The sequence below is a fragment of the Macaca thibetana genome, chromosome 20 (assembly GCF_024542745.1).
Source record: "Macaca thibetana thibetana isolate TM-01 chromosome 20, ASM2454274v1, whole genome shotgun sequence".
NCBI lineage: Eukaryota > Metazoa > Chordata > Mammalia > Primates > Cercopithecidae > Macaca > Macaca thibetana.
The window spans coordinates 35,901,236-35,919,535 of NC_065597.1; the positions used below are offsets into that span (position 1 = coordinate 35,901,236).

The 18,300-nt window shown below is 36.5% G+C and overlaps 2 protein-coding genes and 1 long non-coding RNA gene across 9 annotated transcripts in view; 1 reads left to right on the forward strand and 2 right to left on the reverse strand.

Annotated features, from left to right (window-relative positions):
- LOC126943937 (uncharacterized) overlaps window positions 1–6,935 on the forward strand; it is a 198,248-nt gene extending 191,313 nt beyond the window's left edge. For all 3 annotated transcript variants that reach the window (XR_007721889.1, XR_007721891.1, XR_007721890.1), the window contains 2 exons: window positions 4,154–4,206; window positions 5,180–6,935. This is a non-coding gene — a long non-coding RNA (uncharacterized LOC126943937). The remainder of the gene's footprint in view (window positions 1–4,153; window positions 4,207–5,179) is intronic.
- Window positions 1–18,300, reverse strand: part of LOC126943900 (metallothionein-2) — an 894,508-nt gene that overhangs the window by 618,963 nt on the left and 257,245 nt on the right. The window lies entirely within an intron of this gene.
- The window catches only part of MT3 (metallothionein 3), an 892,117-nt gene that overhangs the window by 597,827 nt on the left and 275,990 nt on the right, over window positions 1–18,300 (reverse strand). The window lies entirely within an intron of this gene.

Genomic DNA, 18,300 nt, shown 5'->3' on the forward strand with positions numbered 1-18,300 from the left:
CCATCCAACTCTCCATCCCAAATCCATATTCGGGATTAATATCCCAAATATATAATGAACTCAAACATCTCAACAGCAAAAATCCAAACAATCCAATTAAAAAATAGGCAAATAATTCGAACAGACATTTCTCAAAAGAAAACACACAGATGGCCAACAGGTGTATGAAAAAATGCTCAGTATCACTAATCATCAGGGAACTGCAAATGAAAACCACAATAAGGTATTATCTCATCCCAGTTAAAAGGGCTATTATCAAAAAGACAAAAAATAACAAACGTTGGTGAGGATGTGGAGAAAAGGGAGCTCTTACATGCTTTTGGTGGGAATATAAACTAGTATGGTCACTATGGAGAACAATATGAAAGTTCCTTAAAACACTAAAAATAGAACTACCATATGATCAAGCAACCTTACTACTGGATATTTATCCAAAAGAAAGAAAATCAGTATACCAAAGAAACATCTGCACCCCTATGTTTATTGCAGGAGTATTCACAATAGCCAAGAAATGGAATCAGCCTAGGTGTCCCACAACAGATAAGTGGATAAGGAAATTGTGGTATATATACACAATGGAATACTATTCAGCCATAAAAAAGAATGAAAGCCTGTCATTTGAAGCAATGTGGATGGAACGGAGGACATTTTATTAAGTAAAATAAGCCAGCAACAGAAAGGTAAACACTGCATGTTCTTACTCATATGTAGAAGGTTAAAAAAAAAAAAAAAAAGTCAATCTCATAGAAGTAAAAGTAGAACAGAGGATACCAGAGGTGGGGGAAGATAAGGAAAGTGGGGAACGGGGAAAGATTTGTTAAAGGATATAAAAGTATAACTGGATAGGAGGAATAAGCTCTACTGTTGTCTACTACTGTAGGATGACTTTAGTTAACAATAATGTATTACATAGTTAGAATATACAAATAGCTAGAAGGAGGATATTGAAGGTTCTCAACACATAGAAGTCATATATGTTGGAGATAATGTATATGCTGATTTTCCTGATCTGATTACTATATTATATGTATTGCATTATATGTATATCACTGTGCTATACGTGATCATAGCCAAAAAGCTGAGAATAGATGCAACAGCACTATGTACCCCAGGGGATATGTTCAATTATTATGTGTCAATTTTAAAAATTAATAACAAATAAATTTAGTTATTCTGCTGTATGATCTTGGATAAGTGCAAAGACTGGGATTTTGGAGTCAGATACACTTGTTTTTGAATCCCAACACTGTGACTTTAAGAATTTACTCACTTCTGGATCTCTCATTTCTGATAGAAAATAGAGATAATGAGAAACTCTACCTTAAGAGATATTAGGATGGTTAACTGGGCAGCAAAATGGCACATCCAGTATAATGCCTGGCACCAATAATAATAGCTTCCTTCCCACTTGGGGTCAGCACAGAGTACATGTCTCTCTGCTATGTGAAAGCTCATCTGACATCTCTATTTAGAGGGAGGAAGAGAACCAAACCAAGCTGCAACCAGGCCTCTTCCTTGTCCAGTCCTGATCCTGACCCTGCTGTCCTGAATCAACTCTCTCTTTCCCAGCTCATTTGATGGAACATTTCAATTTTAAATTGTCAGTCATCAGCACATTTAAATGTCCCAGGACTAGAAAAACATCAGAAGGAATTACTGAAAGCTTTATTGATTTAATCAGATAATTTTGCACAAATTATGGTCCATAAAATTCTAGGTGCTCTGTAGTCTTCCATGAGACAGAGTTGAAGCTACTGTCATCCCTCTAGGTAGGATGTAGAAGAGCAAAGAAGGATTAGTGTGATTTAAGATAAATGCACGAAGCATAGGGGAGGCATTTGCTGAGAGAACAGGGAACAGTTTCTAAGTAAGCTGGACTATGAGTGTGTAAGGAAATGAGAAGGTGAGAAAGGGAGGTTGAGGGCAAGTAAGGACATCCTTGAATAATATTTGAGGCATTGGGACTTTGTAGGCAAGCGGGAACTATTTAAATTTTTCAAGCCAGAAAGTGGCATGGTCAGAGGTTTGCTTTAAGAAGACAACTGGCAAGAAGGTGAGAATGGATTGTTTTGGTAGGGGGCAGAATGACTAGAGACAGGGGTATACTTAGGAAGTTATTGCAATTGTCTGGATAAGAGGTGACAAAGGTTGCACTTGGGCAGTGGAAAAGAGAGAACAAATAGAAGGCATATTGCAGTGCAAAATCTACAGAACTTTTTGACTAACTAGGGAAAGGGAAAGAGACACGGAGAAGGATGACTCAGGATTTTAGCCTGAGGAAAGTGCTTGAGTTATCTAATTTAACATTCAGAATGCAGAACCTATCTGCCAACACCTGGCTTTCCTCATTTATTCTTAATGCATGCATGTGTGTGTGTGTGTGTTTGTGTGTGTGTAACTCTATGTACATATGGAATGCTATACATCAATAGCTGAATATCTCTCTCTCACAGACAGTCTCTCTCTCTCTCTTCTATTTCAGTCTTCATTCACCTTAAATGTATGTAATTATTGGCATTGTGAAGTGAGGGTGTGAGGCTTTCTAACTTTGAGAAATAGCAGTTTTTATACTGGCAATGTAGAGATTATGTTTTATGATTTTGAAAATATTGAAGCTTGCCCTATTGATAATAGTAGCTTCCATTGACTGAGTGCTTCTGTGCAATGCTTTACACACATTTGCTTCACTTACCCTCACAACAATATGTGAGATGGACACTATTAAGGCCCCACTCCCCTCGCCCCATTCCCAAACAATTCCCAACTCCCTCCTCCCTTGCTAACCACCATAAAGACTGACCTCCCTTGCAACAAGGGTGTGTGATGGATTCACTTGCTGTGCGTTCTCTGGCCTTTGTCTCTCACTTCTTCCTCCACAGTTTTGGATGTCTTCTAGTGTCAGGCAGTGAAACCCAGCCTTAGGAGATAGCGAGATGATTCTCGTTCAGCCCTGCTCTCAAGTTCCTCACAATATAGAGGAGGGGTTGGCAAAGTATGTTGATCTGCCGCCATTTTTGTATGACCCATAAGCTAAGAATGGTTTTCACATATTCAGTGGGTTGAAAGATAATCCAAAGAAGAATATTTTATGACCAGTAAAATGATATGAAATTCAAGTTTTAGTGTCCATAAATACAATTATGATGGAATACAGCCTCGCCAATTTGTTTATGTGTTGTCTACAGTAACTCTTGCACTACAACCATAAAACTGAGTAGTTGCAACCGAGATCATATGGTCTACAAAGCCTGTATTTGCCACCTGGCCCTTTGAGAAAAAGTGTGCTGACCTCTCATCTAAGAGGGTGGAATTTATGGATTAGGCAAATGAATAAGTCATTCTAGGTAGGGAAAGAGAAAGGATGTAGTATAACTAAGATACTTAGAAAAATTTCCCAAAATAGCAGGTGGATCCAAAGCTCTGGGTCTCATCTCTAGACATTTTTCCTTTAAAGATAGATTCTATACAAGAGATGGAGGTGGACAAGGGAAGGGTGGTCTGGGATATGTATTAGTTACTTTTTTCCAGTGAATGTCTTTGTTACTCATTCCTTAGAGGCAGAAGTCTGTGCTTCAGTTAGTTTGAACTCCAGCCAGAGAGAACAGATCATGAATACTTCTAATGCACACTGTCAAAATCCTGAGTTAAATAATTTTACTTTCAAAAAAATTGACCTTTTAATTAAGGTCCCCAGAGTCTCCCACGAATTGGCTGTCACCTGAAACTATTGTATGCTTGGAATTTCTGTGAGCACAAAAGACACCCTGCTCAGATCCTGATTCCTACAAACCGGGTACTGCTGTCCTCATGAATCCTATAGACCTTGTGCACATCCCTGGGATGGTGGAAGATTTCTTTCCGTGAACTCAACTCTTGTAAAAATCAAGAGAAATGTTTCATTTTTTTTCTTTCCAAAAGAAAGTAAGTGCCAGGAAATCTTCCATAGTAACAGTGCTTGTCATTCAACCACTGTCACATGACTTAGAAAGCACTTTTCTGGGCATTTTTGTTCTAAGCCTTAAAATAACCATGACCTACATAATGTGATCATAATGAAAAATGGTTGAACTATGTAAAACTCCAATGCTGATATGCCAATGAAATACACTTTTGAGATCAATGCACTCATCCCCTTTTTGTCTTTATTTTACAGAGGAGGAAACTGAGACTTAGCCAGAAAGGCAGCCAATCAATGGCAACATCAAGGTGTGTGCTTTCTATTTACAGTGATAATGATGGTCAAGGCTACCTTATCACTGGCCTAATTAGATATGACCTAATTGTCACATTTAATGTGTGTGGGTTATAGGTGGGATGATTCTATAATTTGTTACCCAAACTGAAATACCTTGGTTCATCAGGCATAAAGCAGCCTTGTTCCCTGAGACCTATGGCCATGCTATATGCAGTAGGCAGATGCCATAGGCCATGTGACTCGTTCTGATAATCAGGTAAGTCCCTAAAATTTGCTTCTATTTCCTGACTTGTGTTCTCAGTCCTGTGGACCCAGCACCTTGGAATGTCAGCATTTGATGAATGTTGGCCCTGTAGAGATTCAGTTCAGATTTCACCCACTAATCTCTGGTTTTAGGCCATATTCAGAGCCTGAGCAATAAAGAAATCAGGATGTAACAGGGAAATATGAATGTGTCATATATTCTTGCATTGACTCAATCTTTATCTATCTCCAAGGTATTAAATTTCCTGTCTTTAGGTCAGAGAGAATGTTTTCAAACAGGAGTGGAGACGATTCTAGACAAACCAGAGTGGAATATACAGGCAGAAGAGGAAAGAGAATGAAATCTCTTTTCTTGACATTGTGTGTGCATTTTGTTGTGTTTTGTTTTTAGAAAGTAGTAACAGCTAATCAATATTTATTGATTATCAGTGGTGTCCTCATCTCTGAGCTATGTGGGAGAACGAAGAAACATGACAGGGAAAGAAAGAGAAAATATAATTATTTCACTATTGTTTATAATAAAGAACTAACTAAGGAAATAGATAGCTAAGAAAATTAAAATAATACTACACTTATAAAGGCAACTGTTAGAACACAAATACAGACTTTCTTAATATTAGAATAATTACACATAAAAGCTATAGTGTCTTAGTTCAGGTTGCTATAACAGAATACCACAGACTGAGTGGTTTATAAACAGCAGTAATTTGTGTCTTACAGATCTGAAAGCTGGAATTCTGAGATCAGAGTGCCAGCATGGTCAGCTTCTGCTGAGGACTGTCTTCAGGGCTGCAGACTGAAGACTTCTCATTTTATCCTCACGTGGTGGAAAGAGCAAGATAACTTTCTGGGGTCTCTTTTAGAAGAACACTAATTTCACTCATTAGGCCTCCTCACTCATGACTTAATTATCTTCAAAGTCCCCACCTCCTAATACCATCACATTGGGGTACGGATTTCAACACGTAAATTTTGGTGGGGTTTGGGAGAGGAGCACAAGCATTTAGTCCATAATAGCCACATAATGAAAAGATTTAAAAAATGAAATTATTCAACAGGAACACAGTACAAATAATATGATAGGACAAAGACTAAATATATTTTATCTGTTAATAAAAGTAAATCTTCATTAAGATAATTTTCAGAATGAATCGCAAAGCAAACACAACTCTGTTATATGTAAGAGATACATCTAAACAAAGATATTCACAAAGTTTAAGAGTTAAAGATACACCAGAGAAATACAAACACAAGGAAAGCAGTGATTGATATCTTAATATCACACAACATGGAATTCAAGACAAAGATCAATAAATAAGGAAGGAAGGGTACCTTTTAATGTAAATGATATAAATCAGTTTAAGATAACATTTATGAATAACTATATGCCAAATAATATAGCATCCACCTTTATAAAGCAGAAATTAGACACAAGAAATAGGCAGATACCCTAATATAAAGGGAATTTAATTCACTTTTCTCAGTCTATTTTATACCAAGAGGACAATAATAAACAAGGATATAGAATACCTAAGTAATTAATGAGACAGACATGATTAATCCATGTAACTAAAGAATACAGAATAAGCTTTTTGTTTTTTCAAAAGCTGTGAAAACATTCATAGAAAGTGATCATATATTAACTCATAAATAAATCTTTAATAAATTCCCAAAATAGATATACTATGGATAACACTGAGTAACTATAATTCATTAAAACTAAACACTGATAACAAAAGAGAAAGCAAAAACTCCTTCCATCTGGAAATTATAAAAGCTCTCTTAATGCTCAGAGAGGAAATACAAATCAAAATGGAAGATTGTTTTAGGAAAAAACAGTAATGAAAGTACTCTTTATCAGAATTTGTGGAATACTATGGGTTGAGTTGTATACCCAAATTCATATGTTGAAGTCCTAACCCTCATTATCTCAAAATGTATTATTTGGAGATAAGGTCTTTACAGAGGTAATTGAGTTAAAATGAAGTCATTAGAAGGGGTGTCCTTACCAAATAGGACTGGTATCCTCATAAAAAAGGGGAAATTTGGACACAGATACACACATATAGGGAGAAGACTACGTGAAGAGAAGGCAAGATCAGGGTGATGCTTCTACAAGCCAAGGACTGACAAAGATTGCCAGCAAACCACCCGAAGCTGGGGGAGAGGCATGGGGCAGATTCTTCTTAACAGCCCTCAGAGGGAACCAACCCTAATCATGCCTTGACCTTGTACTTCCAGCTCTCAGAAAACTGCGAGTCTTGAACTGGGTTTAAGATACCTGGTTTGTGGTACTTCGCTATGGCAGCCTTAGAAAACTACTACACAGATAAAGCAGTGTACAGAGAAAAAAAAATCATAGCTTAAATAGCAAAAGAAAAAATAAAATGAGTTAAGCATTATGCTCAAAAAGTTAGAAACAATATACCAAAATATATTGAAGGACTCTAGAAGGAAGGTATCAATAGTGATAAAAGTGGGAATTAACAAATTAGAAAACAGATTAACAGTACTAGTAAATCAATCCCAGCTCTAGTTCTTTGAACCAATGAAATACATAAATCATTAGATAACATAATTAAGAAATAACTGTCAAAATGTAAACACACAAATGAGAACTTGAAAGGGCGAAACAATGAAGAAACAGAGAAAAATTTTAAAAAATTAAAAGAAACCACTTGGTTCTACTTTAAGCAGATGAATGTAAAAATCTAGATGATATAGATATTTTTCTAGAAAAATATAATTTATCAATACTAACTTTAGAAGAAGTAAATTACCTAAATAAACTGAATTGAAAAAAATAATCAAAGAGCTACTTTCCCAAAAAAGCACCAGGTATTGATGATGTCTTACTTTATTTTGTGTTGCTATAACCGAATACCTGAGGCCGGGCAATTGAGAAAGAAAACAGATATGTTTCTTACTATTCTGGAGTCTGGGAAGTCCAAGACTGGGAGGCTGCTCCTGATCAGCTTCTGATGAGGGCCTCATGCTGTGTCATAACATGGTAGAAGGCATTGCAGGATGAGAGGGACACAAAAGCCAAACTAGCTTTTATAACAGACCCACTCTCATGATGACTAATGCATTCCAGTAATAATCCATTAATTCATTAACCCATTAATCCACCAGTAGATTAATCTATTCATGAGGGCAGAGCCCTCATGACCCAATTGCCTCTTAAAGACCCCACCACTTAATAGTGTTACATTGGGTCATAAATTTTAATGTGAGTTTTGAAGGGAACAAGGAAAAACTCTATAAAGCTTTCAAAGAGCAGATAGTTCTAGCTTTGATTAAAAAAAAACACTTAATAAAATAGATATAGATGGTTACTTTCTTAACGTGATAAAATATATCTCTCTCAACCTAAAAGCCAAAATCATCATTACTCAGGAATTTGTAACATTCTAATTAGAAACAAGAGCGAGGCAAAAATGCTCACGTTATTGAAAATTGTACTGGAGAAATTATCCAATTTAAATAGACGAGAGAAAGAAATTGACAGTAAAAAAAAATCGAAAAGTGGGACGTAAAACTATTACTATTTGCAGATCTTATGACTGTATATCTGGAAAACTCAAGAGAATTAACTAAAAAAAATTACAAACAATAAGATAATTTAGTATGGTGGCAGGATTCAAAACTATAGAAATCAATACTTTTGCATATGCAAATAACAGCCAGTTAGAAAATATAATGGAGAAATTACCCTATTACAGTGGCCGTGCATATATAAAGACATAACACCAGGAATAAACTTAATAAAAAATGTGCAATACATATAGGAACAAAAACTTTTAAATCCCCAAAGATACAAAAGAAGACTTGAGAAAATGGAATAACTACACACTTGGATAGAAAAACTCATAATAATAAAATGTCATTTCTTATTAACTTATTTTTACAACTAACATAATAGTATACACAGGGTTTTGTTTTTAATTAGATAAGCTCATTCCAAAGTTCACTTGAAAAAATAAACTAGAATGGTAAGAAGGATACTTGCAAATAAAAGAAATGGCTAGCCTAACCAGATAAAAAAAACATACTATAAAGCCTCAAAAACTAAAGCAAGGTAGTTGTGGTGAATGAATAGCGCTGCCCATGAAACAACATAGAAAATCCGGAAATAGGTCCAACTACTATGGTAATTCAGAATATGATAAAGAAGATACCCCAAATTATAGGACAATTCAGTAAATGATGTTGGAATAACTGCATAGCCATTTGGAAATATTTCAAAAGTGTCAAACATTTAAATGCAAAATATGAAACCATAAAAGTATACAATGGAAATATGGCAGAATATTTCGTGTTTATAGATAGAAAGACAAAATTTTTAAGATATCAGTTCTTCCCAACTGGTTCTATATATTCAATGCAATTCCAATCAAAATCTCAGCAAGTTATTTTGTAGATAGGAAGAAACTGATTGTAATGTGAGTTTTCATCTGGAAAGGCAAAGACCCAGAATAGTCAACACAATATTTAGGAGAAGAACAACATCAGATGACTGACGTTACCCAACTTAAAGACTTACTATAAAGCTACAGTGATTAAGCAATGTGGTGAAAGAACAGACAAATAGATCAATGGGACAGAATAGAAAGCCCAGAAACAGACCCACATAAATTTGGTCAATTGATCATTGAGCAAAAGTAATACAGTGTAGGAAAGGCATTGCAATACATATGAGCAAAGGCAATACAATGGAGAAAATAGTCTTTTCAACAAATGATTCTGGAACAACTGGACATTCATATACAAAGAAATGAATCTAAACACAGACCTTACACCTTTCACATACAAAAAAACCTCAAAACTGATCACAGACCTAAATGTGAAGTACAAAACTATAAAATTCCTGGAAGATAACAAGAGATGACCTTGGTTTTGGCAATGACTTTTTAGACGTCATACCAAAGGCATGATCCATGAAAGAAGGAATTAATAAGCTGGACCAATAAAATCTAAAATTTTTCCTACGCAAAAATCATGATCAAGAGAATAAATAGACAAGCCAGATTGAGATTAAATATTTGCAAATACATATCAGATAAAAAACTTATAAGATATGAAAAACCTCTTAACCTCAACAATAAGAATACAAACAACTCAAAAAAAAAATGGGCCACATGTCTTAGGAAACACCCTTTCAAAGAAGATACATAGATGGCAAATAAGCCTATAAAAAATGTTTCACGTCATATGTTATCAGGGAAATGAAAATTAAAACAACAACGAGATACCACTACATATCTATTAGAATGGCCAAAATCCAGATCACAGGCAACACCAAATGCTGGTATGTGGAGGCATCATGCTATATAACTTCAAACTATACTACAGGGCTACATAAGCAAAACAGCATAGTACTGGTACAAAAACACACACCTAGACCAATGGAGCACAACAGCGGGCCCAGAAATAAGGCTGCATACCTACAACCATCTGATCTTCAACAAAACTGACAAAAACAAGCAATGGGGAAAGGACTCCCTATTCAATAAATGGTGCTGTGATAAATGGCTAGCCATATGCAGAAGATTGAAGCTGGACTCCTCTCTTCACACCATACACAAAAATCAACCAAAGACAGATTAAAGACTTAAATGTAAAACCCAAAACTATAAAAACCCTGTCTAGGCAACACCATTCAGGACACAGGAACAGACAAAGATTTTATGACAAAGATGCCAAAAGCAATTGCAACAGAAGCAAAAATTGACAAATGGGATCTAATTAAAGTAAAGAGCTTCTGCACATCAAAACAAACTATCAACAGAGTGAACAGGTAACCTATAGAATGAGAGAAAATTTTTGCAAACTATGCATCTGACAAAGGTCTACTATCCAGCACCTATAAGGAACTTAAACAAATTTACAAGAAAAAAACCAAACAACTCCATTAAAAAGTGGGCAAAAGACATGAACAGACACTTCTCAAAAGGAGACATACATATGGCCAAGAAGCATATGAAAGAAAAGCTCAACATCACTGATCATCACAGAAATGCAAATCAAAATCACAATGAGATAGCATCTCACACTAGTCAGAATGGTATCAATAAGTCAAAAAATAACAGATGTGGCTGGGCACGGTGGCTCATGCCTGTAATCCCAACACTTTGGGAGGCTGAGGTGGGTGAATCACGAGATCAGGAGATCGAGACCATCCTGGGCAATAGGGTGAAACCCCATCTCTACTAAAAATACAAAAATTAGCCGGGAATGGCGGCATGTGCCTGTAGTCCCAGCTACTAATGAGGCTGAAGCAGGAGAATCGCTTGAACCTGGGAGGCAGATGTTGCAGTGAGCCAAGATCACTCCACTGCACTCCAGCCTGGGCGAAAGAGTGAGACTCCATCTCAAAAAACAAACAAAACAACAACAACCCCCCCCACCCAAAAAAAACAAAAAAAACAAAAACGGATGCTAGCAAGGTTCTGGAGAAATAGGAAAGCTTATACACTGTTGATGGGAGTGTAAATTAGTTCAACCATTGTGGAAGATAGTGTGATAATTCCTCAAAGACCTAAAGACAGAAATATTCAACCCAGAAATCCTGCTCCTGCATATGTACCCAAAGTAATAGAAATCATTCTATGATAAAGACATATACATGTGTATGTTCATTACAGCACTGTTCATAATAGCAAAGACATGAAATCAGCCTAAATGCCCATCAATGGTAGACTAGATAAGGAAAATGTGGTACATGTATACCATGGAATACTATGCAGCATAGAAAAGAACAAGATAATGTCCTTTACAGGAATACGGATGAAGCTGGAAGCCATTATCCTTAGCAAACTAATGCAGGAACAGAAAACCAAATACTTCATGTTCTCACTTATAAATGGGAGCTAAGTGATGAGAACACATGGACACATAAAAAGGAACAACAGACACTGGGGCCTATCAGATGGTGGAGGTTAGGAAGAGGGAGAGGATGAGGAAAAACAATTAATGGATACTAGGCATAATACCTGGGTGATGAAATAATCTGTACAACAAACCCCCATGATCCAAGTTTACCTATATAACAGACCTGCACATGTACCCCTGAACTTAAAATAAAAGTTAAAAAGAAAAAGAACTTTTATTCATTGCTGGTGGAATTTCAAAATGATGCAGCCACTTTGGAAGACAGTTTGGTGATTTCTTATAAAACTAAACATACTCTAACCATACAATCCAGCCATTGCACCCCTTGGCATTTACCAAAAGCAGTTGAAAACTTATGCTCACACCAAAGCCTGCACATGAATGTTTATAGCATCATAATTGCCAAAATTTGAAAGCAACCAAGATGTCTTTCTGTAGGTGAATGGATAAATAACCTGTAGTACATCCAGACAATAAAATACTAATTAATGCTACAAAAATTGGTTTCCGTTTTTATAAAAGTGGGCCAAAACAAACAAATGAAAAAGGAAATGAGCTATCAAACTATGAAAAAGCATGGGAGAAACGTAAATGCATATCACTGAGTGAGAGAAAACAATGTGGAAAGCTTTTGTACTGTATGATTCCAACTATATGACATTTCGAAAGGCAAAACTATAAGACAGAGGTTGCCAGATCACTGAAAAGATCATTGGTTGCTAGTGGTTGGGGAAAGGGACGAATAGACAAAGCACAGAAGATTTTTAAGGCAATGAAAATAACCAGTATGCTAGCATTGTGGTGGATATATGTTATAATACATTTGTACAAACCAATATAATGTACAACACCAAGAGTAAACTCTAGGTAAACTGTGGACTTTGAGTGATAAGGATGTGTCAATATAGATTCATAGATTTTAACAAATATACCACTATCTTGGGGAATGTTGGTCATGGGGGGACTATGTATGCATGGGGGCAGAGGGTATATGGGAAATCTGTACTTTCCTCTCAATTTTGCTGTGAACCTAAAACCACTCTAAAAACAAAACAAAACAAAACAAAAACAAACAAAAAAAAACCGTCATAAAAGTTCTGCCTGACGGAAAAATAAGGAAACAACCAACTGGGAGGAAACATTTGCAACTCTTAACAAAGAAACAGCAGTGATTTTTGTTATTAGAAAAAGTACCCTTCTTACAACTCAATAATAAAAAGACAAATAACACAATTAAAATGGGGACAAAGAATCTGAGTAGACATTTCTCCAGAGAAGACTTAGAAGTGATCAATAAGCACATGAAAAGATGCTCAACATGATTGGCTATCAGGGAAATGCAGAAGAAAACCGCAATGAGATATCATCTTACACCAACTAGGATGACTATAATAACAAAGGCAGATGATAACAAGTGTTTGTGAGGCTGTGGAAGAATGTGAACCTTCATACAGTGCTAATGGCAATGTAAAATGGCTTAGCCTCTTTGGAAAATAGCCTGGTAGTTCCTCAAAATGTTAAACACACAGTGCTGTGTGACTCAGAAATTCTTCTCCTGGGTAAATATCCAAGAAAATTGAAAACATACATCTACGCAAAAAATTACTATGCGAATATTTATAGCAGTATTATTTGTGATAGGCAAAAGGTGAAACAACCCAAATGCCCATCAACTGATAAACAGATAAATAAAATGTGGTATATTTATACGTTGCAGTATTATTCAACAATAAAAGGAAATAAAGTACGAATACACGCTACCCATGAATGAGCCTTGAAAACATTATGCTAAGTTAAAGAAGCCAGTCACTCCCACAGGTGGTATAAAATTAAAAAAAAGAAGCCAGTCACAAAAGATTGCATATGGTATAGTCTGTTTATACGAAACATCCCTAAACGGCAAATATCCAGACACAGTAGCTTAACGGCGGCCTAGGTTTGGGAGTGGGAAAGGGGGAGTGAGGTTGGATGGAGAGGTGGGGGAAGGGATGGAGGGTGGGGATGTTTTCAGGGGAATGAAGGGTAGTTAGGAGGTGATGGCTAAAGTAGACAAGATTTCTCTTTGGGATGAAAATGTTCTAAAATCAGTTGTGGTTGTGATTGTACAACTCTGAATATACTAAAAACCATGGAATTGTGTATTTTAAATGGGTGAATTATATGGCTGTGAGTTATATCTAAATAAAACTGTTATATAAAAAATAAAACTGCTGTGTTACCAAATTTTAAAAAAAAGTCTTATCCATGGTATCACTTAAAATCATCCTGGTGCCACTTAAACCATCCCACATATCACCAGTAATGTGCATTCCAAGTCTGAAAAACACTGATGACTCAAATAAAAGTAGCATGGGTTATTCCTAGAAAAACAGTTTAAACTTCATCTAATCATGATGATGCGATCAGAGATATCCAGAACATGGGGTGTTCTGTGAGACAACAGGCCTGGATTCTTCAGAAACATCAGTGTCATCAATGACCACAAAAAGGCAAGGCTACTGCTCTGGATTAAAAGAGATAAAATCGGTGTGACAACTAAGTTAAATGTATGATCTTTCAGTGGATCCTAGATAAAAGAAAAAAAGAAGAAGCCATAAAGATATATTTGGGAAAACTGAGGAAATTTGAATATGACTGAATGGTATAATATTATCTGTTAAACTCCTTCCGTATGATAATGGTATTAGTGATACATAGGAGAACGCCCTTGTTGTTAGTAGAAATACACTTAAATATTAGAGAACAAAGTGTCATGGTGTCTGACACTTATTTTAAAGTAGTTTAGCTACATACACACACATGTGTGTATAAAGCAAAAATCGTGTTTTCACTATGATATTCTTTCATCTTTCTGTAGTTTTGACATTTTTCAAAATAGAAACTTGGAAAAAATTAATTAAAAGAAATTGAAGCCTTAAAAAATAAATAATTGAAGCAATGAAGGCCTTTGGCTTGAATAATTTACATGATTGTCCCAATACTTAGTTCACTTCTCTTTGTATGAGCATTTCACTTTTCATAACACAATTTTACTATTTTTTATTACTTTCTGAAGAAAATTGTAAGTTGATTACCACTAATTCTTTCACGTTTTCCCTGAAAATAATTCCTTATTGCACAGAGTGGTATCTTGGGACCTGAATCATATGAGCTTTTCCTCCCATTTTGTGCCACTGGCTTTTTGGGAGACCTTGGTCAAGTTGCCTCCCTATAGGCTTTATATCTCTCCTCTTAAAAAGGTAAAAGATTGAAAGAGTGAAAAGGCAGGACACAGGAGGAAAATGTTTACAGTACAATATCCAGGATATATAAAGAACTCCTACAGATTAAAAATAGGCAAGCAACACAATACAAATAAGCGGGAAACACTTGAAGGGGCACATCATGAAAGAGGATATCCAAATGGCCAATAAACACATGACAAGGCCGGGCGCGGTGGCTCATGCTGGTAATCCCAGCACTTTGGGAGACTGAGGCGGGTGGATCACAAGGTCAGGAGTTCGAGACCAGCCTGGCCAACATGGTGAAACCCCATCTCTAAAAATACAAAAATTAGCTGGGCGCAGTGGTGCGTGCCTGTAGTCCCAGCTACTCAGGAGGCTGAGGCAGGAGAATTGCTTGAGCCCTGGAAGCAGAGGTTGCAGTGAGCCAAGATCGTGCCACTGCACTCCACCCTGGGTGACAGAGTGAGACTCTGTCAAACAAAACAAAACAAACAAACAAATAAACAAAAAAACACATGACAAAGTGCTCAGCTTCATCAGTTATCAGGAAAGGGCAATTAAAATATAATGAGAGCTAGCGTGGTAACTCACGCCTGTAATCCCAGCACTTTGGGAGGCCAAGGCAGGTGGATCACGAGGTCAGGAGTTCGACACCAGCCTGGCCAGCATGGAGAAACCCTGGCTCTACCAAAAATACAAAAAATTAGGCAGGCATGGTGGCACACGCCTGTAATCCCAGCTACTCAGGAGGCTGAGGCAGGAGAATTTCTTGAACCCGGGAAGCAGAGGTTGCAACGAGCCAAGATCACGCCACTGCACTCCAACCTGGGTGACAGAGCGAGGCTCGTCTCGAAAAAAAAAGTAATAATAATAATGAGATACTATTGACACCCATCAGCATGGTTGAATATTTTAAAAAGACTTACAAAGTCAAGTGTTGGTGAGGACACAGACCAATAGAAATTTTCATACACTTCTGGTTTAAGTATAAATTAAAAGAACACTTTGGAAAATAATTTGCCCATATCTGATAAGGCTGAACATTCACAACTCTGGGTATGACTCGGCATTCCTTTTTCAGTTATATATTCAAAAAAATCTACGTATATGTCCTTAAGGACATATACAGGGGTGTTATGAGCAGCTTAATTTGTATTAGTCTCCAACTGAGAACAACCTAGATGTCCATTAACAGTAGAGTAAATAAATAAAGGTATTTTCATACAATGGGATCCTGGCAAAAATAAATGAGCTACTGCTATGCAGAATGTTCAGTTAGTTTACCTACTAAAGTAGGTTGCAGTTCAGTTACATAAGGTAGCCTACTTTAATTTATGTAACTAACGTAAGTTACATAAGGACTCAAGTATAGAAGCATCCTCAGGCCACTTAGTTTCGTTTAACAATTCTCCCCTTTGGTCAGATTCTCAATTCTGAGAGATTGTCCAAAACTTTGGGCATTGATGCCACTCTCTGTAATCATTATAAAAGGATTCTTTTGGTTTCCATATAAGAATTCGCAAGTCAGACATCACATGAGTTAAATAATTATTTATGTTCTTGCTGGTTTAGTTGAAGTAAAATCACTCAGTGCTTGATGGATGGCTGTATCCAAACACTTAAGACTTTACAGAATAGAGCACACCAGGGGGACTATTATAATGACTATCAGGAGGAAAATACTAAAGGACTGAAGTGTACACCTTAACAGTAGTCCTTACAAACTGAACTGATCTAAATCACACAAGTTAAAGTTCAGGCCAATATAGTTAGTTCAATATTATTTGAGTTCACTTGGCTATAGTCCAATTGTATGATGGCAATTTAGGGCCGTAGTTCTCTGTAGAATGGTCTGATTTAATCAAGTATCCACTTTCATTCCTAGCCTTTAATACAAATGATAGTAAACTGGAGACTTACTAGAAGAATGTCAAGATTTGAAACCTTGGAAAAGTCAAGTTTGCCATCGGATGTCTGCCAACCAACTGTTAGTTGCTCCTATAAATACATCATGTGTTCCTTTCCCTTGACAAATTTCCTTAATGCATTTGGTAGCAGTGTTTAAAGAAACAGCAGTACCAGCCACCTTTATAGTTCAGCTTTCTGTAGTAGCAAAATCAGGTGAGAGGTAGGTACAACATTCAATTTTGTTCAGTACCATACACAAGCCCCCAGCTTGAGGAAAAGGTAGATAGAAATCATGATGTCCCATTAAGTAATTTTGTTGAACCTAGATGTCATTATATACTTTTTGGAGAGTGACTTCTACCCATTTGAACTTCTATCCTTAGGAGGTCTGGTTGGCCACAAAGTCCAAGGTTGTTTTTTCAATGTATGGATTAGCTTGAAGTTTCATATTACTGGTACCCCACTACCACAGAGAGTGAGTTCCCAGGAATCCCATTGGAATCTTTCCTCAGTGATAACTAGCTTATCTTCATAAACCCAATGGTCACTTTTTTTTTTTGCTAGAAAAACAAACACCATAAATCTATCTACAAATTATGTTCCATGGATTTTGTGTGTGTGTGTGTGAAAAAAAAAAAAAAAAAAAAAAGAAAGAAAAGAGATTTGGACATCAGGAAATAGGGGGAAAAGGAAGAAGTTAAGAGTTTGATGACAGAGAAGTCTTGATCCATCTTGGGAATGCTGTCTAAATTGAAGATGCTGTCTGCCTCTGGGGAAAAACCTTTTCTGGTCAGCTTTACCATAATGTCTTTAAAAAGTATGCAGTTCCCAGGGTCTGGAGGGACCCTTTTGAGTTGAGAGATGTGGATCTAAGATTTGAGGCCCTGAAGTTTGGCTGCAGAGAAGAATTTGGCATGGTCCCTCCCAACAGAGTTCAAGGGCAGTCATTCTCTGATGATCCAAAATATCCAATAAAAAGCTTCCTTTACCTAGTGAAAATATACTTTGGCATAATGCATTAAAGCCTTGCAGCATGTAATCACATCAGTTTAGGAGAGCAGGAGATGCATAAGTTTTTATTATTAGAAACATAGGCCTTTTGGTGACTATTTCATAAGGGATCAAGTTACGTTTTTCCACTGGGACTGGATCTGGTTGCCATTAAGGCCAATGGTAATAACTTTAGCCAAGGCAATATAATCAATTTAGTTAACTTTGCCAATTTCAGTTTTTAAGTTCCCGTTTGTTCTTTCAACCTTCTCAGAAGACTGAAGATGACTGGGACAATGATAGTGCCATTATGTTAACAACTGATTTAATTGCTTTATAATTTTCCCAGTAAAATGGGTCTCTCTATTGCTGTAGATTTCTCTGGAAATGTCCCATAAAGGAAATTCATTTTTGAATAACCTTTTGCTTACAGTTGTAGTATTGGTCTTCCTGCATGGAGAGCTTCTGTTCAACCAGAAAATATAGGCTATTACAAAAACATATTCGTATCCCGTGGAAGGTGGCAACTGAATAAAATACCTCTGTAAATGCACAAATGACTCATTAGGTAGCAGACATGTACCATTTGAACCTTTGATTATCTTCTCAAGATTAGGATTTGATAAACCAAACATGGGTTATAAACCAGTTTAGCAACTTTAGAAAAATCACCATACCAATATTTTTCTATACTTTGTCTCATTTTGTCTAGTCCATGATGAGTTTTGGAGTGCAAAACTTTTAATAACGGAAGCTTTAAGGACTCACAAAGAACCAGGCAGCCAACCAGATAGCTGTCTAAATTCTTCATGAGTTTAACTCTAG